We start from the raw sequence: 9,246 nt of genomic DNA on the forward strand, positions 1-9,246 counted from the left end.
AAGGCCCTGATTTTTTTCAGGAGCAATTTGCTCTACCGATTTTTCTTCAGGCACAACAGGCTCCGTCTCGATGGACACTAAAGGCCCAGCTTCGGCTTTAGCTTGAGATTGTGTAGTTTCAGCTTCCGCTTGCCCAGTTTTAGCTTTGGCTTGAACAATTTTCTTTGCAGGAGCAGGGCTCAATGCCTTTGTAGTCTCCAGTACATCATCTAGCACATTGGCCATCCTTCTCCTCTTGGGAGTCGTGGCAGAAGTTTTTTGCGCCTTCGGCAGATTTGCCTCTGTCGTAGGGCTCAGAATTTTTGGCATTTTTATTACTTCTTCAACTTTCGGCTCTTCAGCCTTTTCAACTTTATATTTGACTGATTCAATTATATGCGTCTTCGGCATTATAGTTGGTTCTTCGGTGCTCCGTGCAGTCAGAGCAGTTTGTGTTGCTTCGACTGCTGAAGAAGACCCTGCGCCAAAGTCAGGGACCACGGCCGGTTCAATGTAACGCGGCCGGTGGGTCAGAACCTTCACCTTTTTGCTCTTCGGCGCAGGCTCAGTTGGGATGTCCGAAGCAGCAATCTTCCTCTTTTTCTCCTGCCCTCGCAGTGGGTAGAGATAATCGAGATATATGAAGCCGATCACATCAAAAACTCTATTCAATCTTTTCTTTCCCCGACCTCCGAAGGCTGTGGACAGAGCATTATCTTCGGCCTTGCTGTATGTCCCAAGTAGTTCGTCGCTGATAGCCTCAATACTTTTTAGAATCATCATTTGGCTCATCAAATCGGTCTCTGAACCTGAAAGTGTATTTTAGTCGAATCAACCCACCTTCAGTTGATTCAGCAGTAGTTTCCTTCGGCATATCCTAGTTTTCCACAAGTGGCCATACTCTGTACGTTATGTGCTCTTGAACAATATCCCTTATGCCAATGAAGGAGTAGACCTTGCTAAAAGCTTTCTAGCAAGCTTCGTCATTTTGATCGATTATCACCTTCGGCCTCCGAAGGCCGAAGCGAGACCAGATAGGGCATTGAATAATTTCCTTAATATCTTCCCTTTCAATTAAATCATTCTTAACATAAAACCACTCTTCCATCCAGGCTCCAGGCCATCTCTTTCGAAATGTGAGAACTGGATGGCTTGCATTGGATCGAGCAACGAATCCATAACAACCGAAGTTGTTGTGATACTGCTCCTTCCCGGTGGCCTTCGTCTCGTACAGGAGCTCATGCATGCTGCAAAAACTTTTTACGCTGGGTTCTAACCCTTGGCTTCTCACAGCCCAAACAAACAAACCCATCCTAATTATAGCTTCAGGCATAAGTTTATGAAGAAAAATTTGAAATGTCTTCAGTACTTCAACCAAGAACTTGCTCAATGGAAACCGAAGCCCTGCTTTCAAAAAGCTTTGGTAGATAACCACCTCATTCACTTCAGGAGCAGGAGCAGTGCTATCCCCTCCAACCCTCACAATAGTCATGTCGCGGAAGTATCTTCCTCTCATAGCATCAACATGACTCTGTTTAATCGTTGATTTTCCGAAGACTGTAAGGCTTGGCTGCTAGGGCCGATCTTCAGAATCTTCGTCTCCACTTTCCACATCATAGCTATCACTGTCACCAGTATCTTTAGATAAACCTTCCAGTATCTCTTTAGCAATCTTCTCTGTGTTTGTCTTTGCCATCGATTTAATAAATCCAGCAATATAAGGATCCACAGCCTTCTTCTCCTCAAACAGCTTCGTCTCTTCAGTCAGCTTTGTCTCTGCAACAACCTTCTTTTCCTTGGTCATTTTTTCCTCAGACATGGTGAAAACACGACTTTAAACCAAAGCTCAAGAAGCTTGAAAATCTAACGAGAGCTAGTAAGCAAGAGCTAAAAGTGTGAGAAAAATAATGCAAGTGGCAGAAACAGTGTATCAAATGATGCCGGTGTGAGTTCATATTTATACGTCTAGCACGCTACAACTTGGAGGGCCCCGTCTGTCATTGATTGTTGCTATTCTAGCAAAGGGAAGGTGTTTTTTCGGACGTTCAGCTTAAGGCCTTCGTTCACGTCGTAGTCTGAATTCGTTATTATAACAAATTAATACTGCGAGGGGCTACTGTTAGGGGCCTTCGTCTTCCGAAGGTCATCAAAAACATGATTAACAATGTTTCCTAAGCATAATATATGTACAGGAACTTTCGGACTCGGGATGAAGCTGTACACAATATGGAAAGCAGGATCAGAATGAAGGTTGAACTAGTGCCGAAGCTGTGCGCAAGGAAGCTTCGGCTCAGTAGCAGAAAGAGTAACCGACTTAAGGAGGAAAAGGCTATCTAGTCCTCAACAGATTGTTATTAAGTCGATAGTGAATATGAGGCCATTAATGTAATTTTACGCAGGCTGCGTCCTGTGCCTATAAATAGATGAACAGTACCTCTGTACTGTTCACGCTGACTTGTATTTGCTCGTGCGCCACACTAGCATCTTTGTCTTCTATCAAGCCGAAGGTATAAATGTAATTCAATATTGTTCTTATTTATTCGTGACTATATGAAATGGATAAATAAATGATGTTATATGATTATTCATGTTATTTCACATGTTTCGTATACTTCTTCCTTCATAAACGTAAAATGTGATGATGAAGGTATGTTCTTCGTGACCTTCGTCCGAAGATCATTATGTCCTAAGGGAAATAATGCTTCGAAGGACGAAGGTCATTAACCATTAACCTCCTTTTGTGTTGCCTTGTTCTTAATTCATAGCATTTGAGAACAAGTGCCCAACACAATCCTTTGTCTATTCGGTGTGGATGCTTATGTGATTATGCATATAAAAATCTATGATTTGTGGTGCTTTGTATTTTTATCTATTTAGTGGATCAGTCCTTGTTGAATGCTAATTAATTATATATTATTGTTAATAAGAACTATCAATAGGGACAACTTTCTATTGGTTGCTAAATATACCGTACAACAACCCATTGTTCGTCGCTAAATATATAATATAGCAATCCAGATTTGGTCGCTAAATGTACAACAACTGCAACCAACAGTTGGTCGCTAAAACTTTTAGCGACAACACTTAAATTGACTGTTTTTATAGGTCGCTAAAGGTCTTTAGCAACCAATTGTAGGTCATTGAACGTGCCTTTAGCAGCCAATAGCAATTCACTAGAAATGAATCGTCGTGTAGTGATCTAGCAACATTCAACATATACCTACGCCCTTACAACTGCATCCAACATCCATTTATTTATGTAATACATAGGCACAGTCATGATACGTGGTAGATGGATCGAGTAGAATTTGGAACAACATGATTGCTTCGTCAACTAAATGTCTAAATAGAACAAAATATGTATATGTATACATATAAAATGAGACAAACTGGGACAAAGGCGTGTTAAGCAACAGAGTGTTAAGGACATGTGAAGAGGAGATAAAATTGGACATCGCAATTGTGTGTGCAAATATTTATGGTTCGATCCACATAGGATTGGCAGGCATTAGGAACTCAATTATGTTCGGGCTTCTACATCACAGGGAAAGGGTTGAATCAATTCGTGGGTCAAGCTGGAAAAGAGTTGTGGACAGAATCTATATATGTTTGTGAGCTAAAAATAAGTGTTGGTTACTATTGATGTATAGATTGTTCATACACTGGATAGGGCTAGATCACTTGTATCACCATGGATGAAGAAGCCAAAGAGGACCCACATGCTTTCATGGTGGCTGGTCATTTTAGAAGCAAAACGGCAGAGGATATTGAATTGTAATTACGTGATGAAGAACGGTTAGTTTTTGGTCGAAATAGCAAAAGAGTTATCGAAGCTCTCGCTTGATACAAATCTCGTTGGGTCAAGAATGTCGTTAGATTGCCCTAGGTCCGATGGCAAGCCTAGGATGTCATCCCTGATCATCGGATCAAACGAGCAGCAAGGGGTTGGAAGAAATTAAGACAAGTAGTAGATGTAGAAAAAAGTTTAGTTGGATGTTCGATTACTTAATCGATCATGATCCTCTAATAAATAGAGAGCTAGTAGCCTTATCCTAGTAGGAAACTTTTCTAAAATAAATTTTCAAGTTCTCCATGAGTCTAAAATAGTCCATATCATAATCTAAAAGGCTATATCCAAATTAGGTCTTTTATGGTTCGTCGGAATTGCCGATGTCTATTACACTTCTGACATTTGTCAAAATTTTCAACATGGGATGATCTTAGGGCACCCAAGCAGGAGTGCGAGTGAAGGGAGGGGATGTGGTCGTGACTGTTGATCGTCGAACTAGTGGCCAGGATTAGATCGTGCTTTAAGGTTTTGGTTCGTCCGATCCAGACCGCCGACATCCGATCGCACGGGGTATAATAGATCGCCCTTCATTAAATCTTCACTGACGATCTATGATCAGACAGGTAAGCAGTACACACTGGTTCGCTAGATGTTTGATCTAATCTAGACCCTCCATGTTCAATCCAACAGCTATGATCAGCCCATACCCCTTCGGTCGGACTGTTTTACTAAAGAGACCCTAAAATTGTTATAAAATAACACGTCGTCCACCATGTTTAAAGAACATATCATCTAGGTCCCTAAATTTATAGGAATGACCCTGATCTTTCTAGATTTCTAATCCACAGACTAGAGAAATCCTGATTTTTGTCAAATTAAATCCGAAATTGATTTTTAGTATAAAAATAAATTTTGAAATCTTAGAAAATTCATAACTTATTCATTTTAACTCGATTTTAGTGGTTCTTGATCCTACGATCTTGTAGCGACGCGTAGAATATTATTGCACAGTTTGTTCTCATGTTTGGTGTAATGTTATTTTCATGTATTACTTGTGTATCTGTATGCTGCGATTAGAAGCGAGGTTATGAGGAACCTGAAGACTAATATGGAGAAGTACTTGGAGTTGCACCAAAAAGGCAAGTTGTGCCCTTGATCACTTTTCTTTACCTAATAATGCTTGATAATCACTATGACATGCTCAGGTTAACTTGATGGGACCTAATAGGTTACCTAGTTTGTTCATACTACACCTTGCAAACAAATAAACTATTGGGTAGTCTTGATATTGCTCTACTTGGTTTTGGGATTAATATTATATCTGAATTATGATCATGTTCCATCAGTATTGTTGGTTTAAGTATTGTTCATGATAAGATTATTGTGCTAATTGGAACATGGAGCGACCACCCAAGAAAACAGTGCTACCTGCCTCACAACCTCGGTAGAGGTGTATGGGATCCGTACAGCCCTGTGGTAGATGGGTAACACAACTTATGGGCAAAAATGTGCAACCTTTACAAAGTGTAAAACTGGTATATCAGCCATGCTCACGATCATGAGCGGCTCGACCCTCACATGGGTAACTTATGAAATTAAACTTGATCTGTCATTTTCATTGCATTGTGGGATTTATTATTAATGGTGATTAATTATTTAATTGGGATGGTATACACTTATACTTAGTAATTGCTAATAAAATTTTGACCAACTCTAAAAGCAATGCTTAGCCTTAACCATTTTTCTTGATATGCCTTACATTTCACATGGGCCCCTCGTAAGTGAGCTCATGCACATTATTCCCCACAACTTGTTGAGCGATGAACGTATATGAGCTGTCACACCCGGTTTTAGAAGGAAAACCGAATGAGAACCATGTACGTGTCAGGATCAGAAATTCACATACACAGTGATTTCGTAATTGGACATCATCACACATTGCTCAAAATGATAGTGGAAATAAGTACTTTATTACATCACGATGTCCAAGACATCCACAAAGTCATTAACTTAACATAGATCAAAGTGCGAATATGAAACGTAGTACGATAATGCCTTCACAGGTAGTTGAGTGGGGGTTTGCCACTAAACTAATCTAGAACTCATTGAAGTCCTGAAACTCCTGAAAGTCCTACATGTTGCCTTCATCTTCTCCTGAGCACTGATTGCAATGGGGACAACCTGTGGTTTGGTGTTTTAAAGCAAGGGTGAGTACACATCAACGTACTCAGCAAATATCTCGTTTGGCTAAAGTGGACTAGCTGTATGTGGGGTTAAGGTTAAAGCAGTTGCTTTTAGTTGGACAGGTATTTATTACTAGTAGAAAGCCAAGTTTTAACAATAATCCCAAGTTATTATTACTCAAAAGGCACTCCTTCCAAGAGGAAATATCGTGGTGGGGGGAGGGACTCAGCCACGAGCGGGGAAGAGGAAAGGGAGGGGGCACGGGGGGAGGAGAGGGGAAGGGGAGGAAAGAGAGATAGGGGTGCAACCTCGTGGTGGAGAAACAAAGAATGGGGCGAGAAACAATGGAGATTGCTAACCGGAGAAGACGAAGTTCGCTGGAGCCAAGAAGAAATCCATCGATTGACGATGAACCATATGTTAGATCGACGAATCAAAAGCACCAGGACGAAGCTCTCGATGAGACATACGCAGCGGTACTCTTGGATTCCGCCAACGACACACGGATTAAAAGTAATTGCTCGCCGGAGTTGTCACTAGAGTTGGAACCGTCCTGAACTTCGGCAAGCAATTACGGGAATTGTGGATCGAATCTGGGGAAACGGTTTCAAGATTTGGAAAGGGCTCGACGAGAGGGTTCCAGCCACATATATATTGCTAGTGTTTGAAGATATTTTATTTTTCGTAATAAATCTATTTTTAAAATTAAAATAACTCCAGAAAAAGGCTGAAATCATATTTAATGTCCGAAAAATATCTCAAAGGCTACAAAAATTATAGAAAATTCTTAGACATGATTTGGCACCCAATGAACTCAAAAAATATTTAGAATTTTTGAAAATGTTTTTAGGTACCTTAAATAAATAGATTTTGGTTCTCAGAAAATAGAAAAATATTCAGAAAAATATGAAAATTTACCAGAAACTTCTACAAGGTATATTCATAGGTTTCAAACACTTATTAGACTTACAAAGACTATGCAACAGCATGAGTGCAACAAATAAATCACCACTAGGGTTCCCTTCACTATATAACAAAATAACTCTCCATTATTTTAGAAAGGAGAAAAGAAAAACAAATAAAGGAGAGAGTAACACCTGAATTTTGAGTACAGAGCAAAGAAATTTTTATGCCCCAAAATTCAGGGTGTTACAGCGTCACCGTTTCCTACAATTGGTATCAGAGCCCGAATTGGATCATTTGAAACATTGTAGCTTCACCACTAATTGAGCCAACGCTTTTTGAGTTAGGGGATGGATACCTATAGACCATCACACTTCGGTGGCACTAACTTCCCATATTATAGTGCTAGAATGGCTTGTTACCTAAAGCGGTTGATCTCGATGTTTAAAGAATCATTCGTGACGGGATAAAACCACGTAAGAATCCCGAGAAGCTCACCACGAGTGACGAAAAAGAAATTCATTTGAATGCTAGAGCAAAAAATTTCTTGTATGAATCTCTTAGCATGGAAATTTTCAATCAAGTATTTACCTTGAAAACTACTATTAAGATTTGGCTAAAATTGCATGAGCTCTATGATGGCACATCTAATGTCCGTGAGCAAAAATATTGCCTAGTCTTAAATGAGTATAATATTTTTGCTATGAAAGAAAATGAGCTTGTTAGAGATATGTCAACAACATAGCCTTTTAGTCCCAAGCAAGTTGGGGTAGGCTAGAGTTGAAACCCAACAAGATGTCACCAAAAGGAGAAAGAGAGAGAAAGGGGAGGGGAAAAGCTTTTGACAGCACTAAAAGGAAAAATGCCTAATTACGGTTCAGGCACGTGGATAGTGAAAGGGAATTAGGCTTACACCTATTTCCTAATTGATTTTGGTGGTTGAATTGCCCAACACAAATAATTAGACTAACTAGTTTGCTCTAGTCTATAAGTTCTACATGTGCCAAAGGTTCACAACAAACCAATACAAGTCAAAGAAAAGGGTTCAATCAAGAGAGCAAGGGACAACCGAAGGCTACCCTGGTCTGGCGCAGCGGACTGTCCGGTGTGCCACCGGACAGTGTCCGGTGCACCAGGGGACTCCAAGATGAACTCTTCACCTTCGGGAAATCTCAGAGGCGCTTCGCTATAATTCACCGGACAGTGTCCGGTGCTCCAGGGAAGAGCGACCCTGAACTCGCCAGCTTCGGGAATTGGCTCCGCTAAAAATCACCGGACTGTCCGGTGTGACAGCAGAGCAACGGCTAGTTCGCACGCAACGGTCGACTGAAACGCATTAAATGCGCGCCTGCGCGCGCAGGGGAGCAGAGCACGCGCGGGTGGCACACCGGACAGCCTACAGGGCCTGTCCGGTGCACCATCGGACAGCCAGGCGGGCCCACAAGACAGAGCTCCAACGGTCGAACCCCAACGGGAGGATGATGTGGCGGCACACCGGACACTGTCCGGTGCGCCCTTCGCCAGCAGCCTTCTCCAACGGCTACAATTTGGTTGGTGGCTATAAATGCCACCCCAACCGGCCACTTCAAGGTGAGGGAGCCCAAGCAACATTCCAAGTCATCTAGTTGACATACTCAAGCCCTCCCAACCGCCTCTATTCATTGATCCATCCTATACACAAGATTTAGACCACTACAACCAACACAAGTGCCACAAAAGAGAGAGCAAGCAAAAGAGAGCTACTCATTTGAGTTTAGCACTAGTGCCTTGTGAGATTCATTGAAAGATAGTGTGTGCTTCATCTTTGTGTTCATTTGCGCGTGGAGTTTTGACTCCCATTGAACTTCCTCCAAAGTTTTGGAGGCTTGTAAAAGCTAGCAAGAGACACCAAAGAGTGTGGTGGTCCTTGCGGGATCGAGAGTGATCCTTGAGAAGAAGAAGAGCTCGCCGATCCTTGTGTGATCGGTGGAGAGAGGGAAAGGGTTGAAAAAGACCCGTCCTTAGTGGACTCCTCAACGGGGACTAGGCCTTCGAGGGCCGAACCTCGGTAAAACAAATCACCTGTGTCATTTGTGTTTATTGCTTGTGATTTGTTTGCTTTCCCTTACTCTAAGTTTTCTTGTGCTATTATTTGCTAATATCATTTGGTGTTGCTTCAAGTTAAATTCTCATTTAGTGAAGCAACACTTCGCAAGAAATAACTTGACTTATTGCTCTTCTCATTTAAGCCTTCTTGCTTTATTCTCATAGACTTATTAGTTGTATTGTCTTATCAATTCCGCATTATTTGAAAGCAATACTCTTTTCAAGCAAGGACTTAGTTTTTATACTCCGATAATTGTATATCTTGTTCTAACCACTAATCAAGGGATCTAGTTGGGGGATAAAGT

This window comes from Zea mays, chromosome 10 (assembly GCF_902167145.1).
Source record: "Zea mays cultivar B73 chromosome 10, Zm-B73-REFERENCE-NAM-5.0, whole genome shotgun sequence".
Taxonomy (NCBI): domain Eukaryota; kingdom Viridiplantae; phylum Streptophyta; class Magnoliopsida; order Poales; family Poaceae; genus Zea; species Zea mays.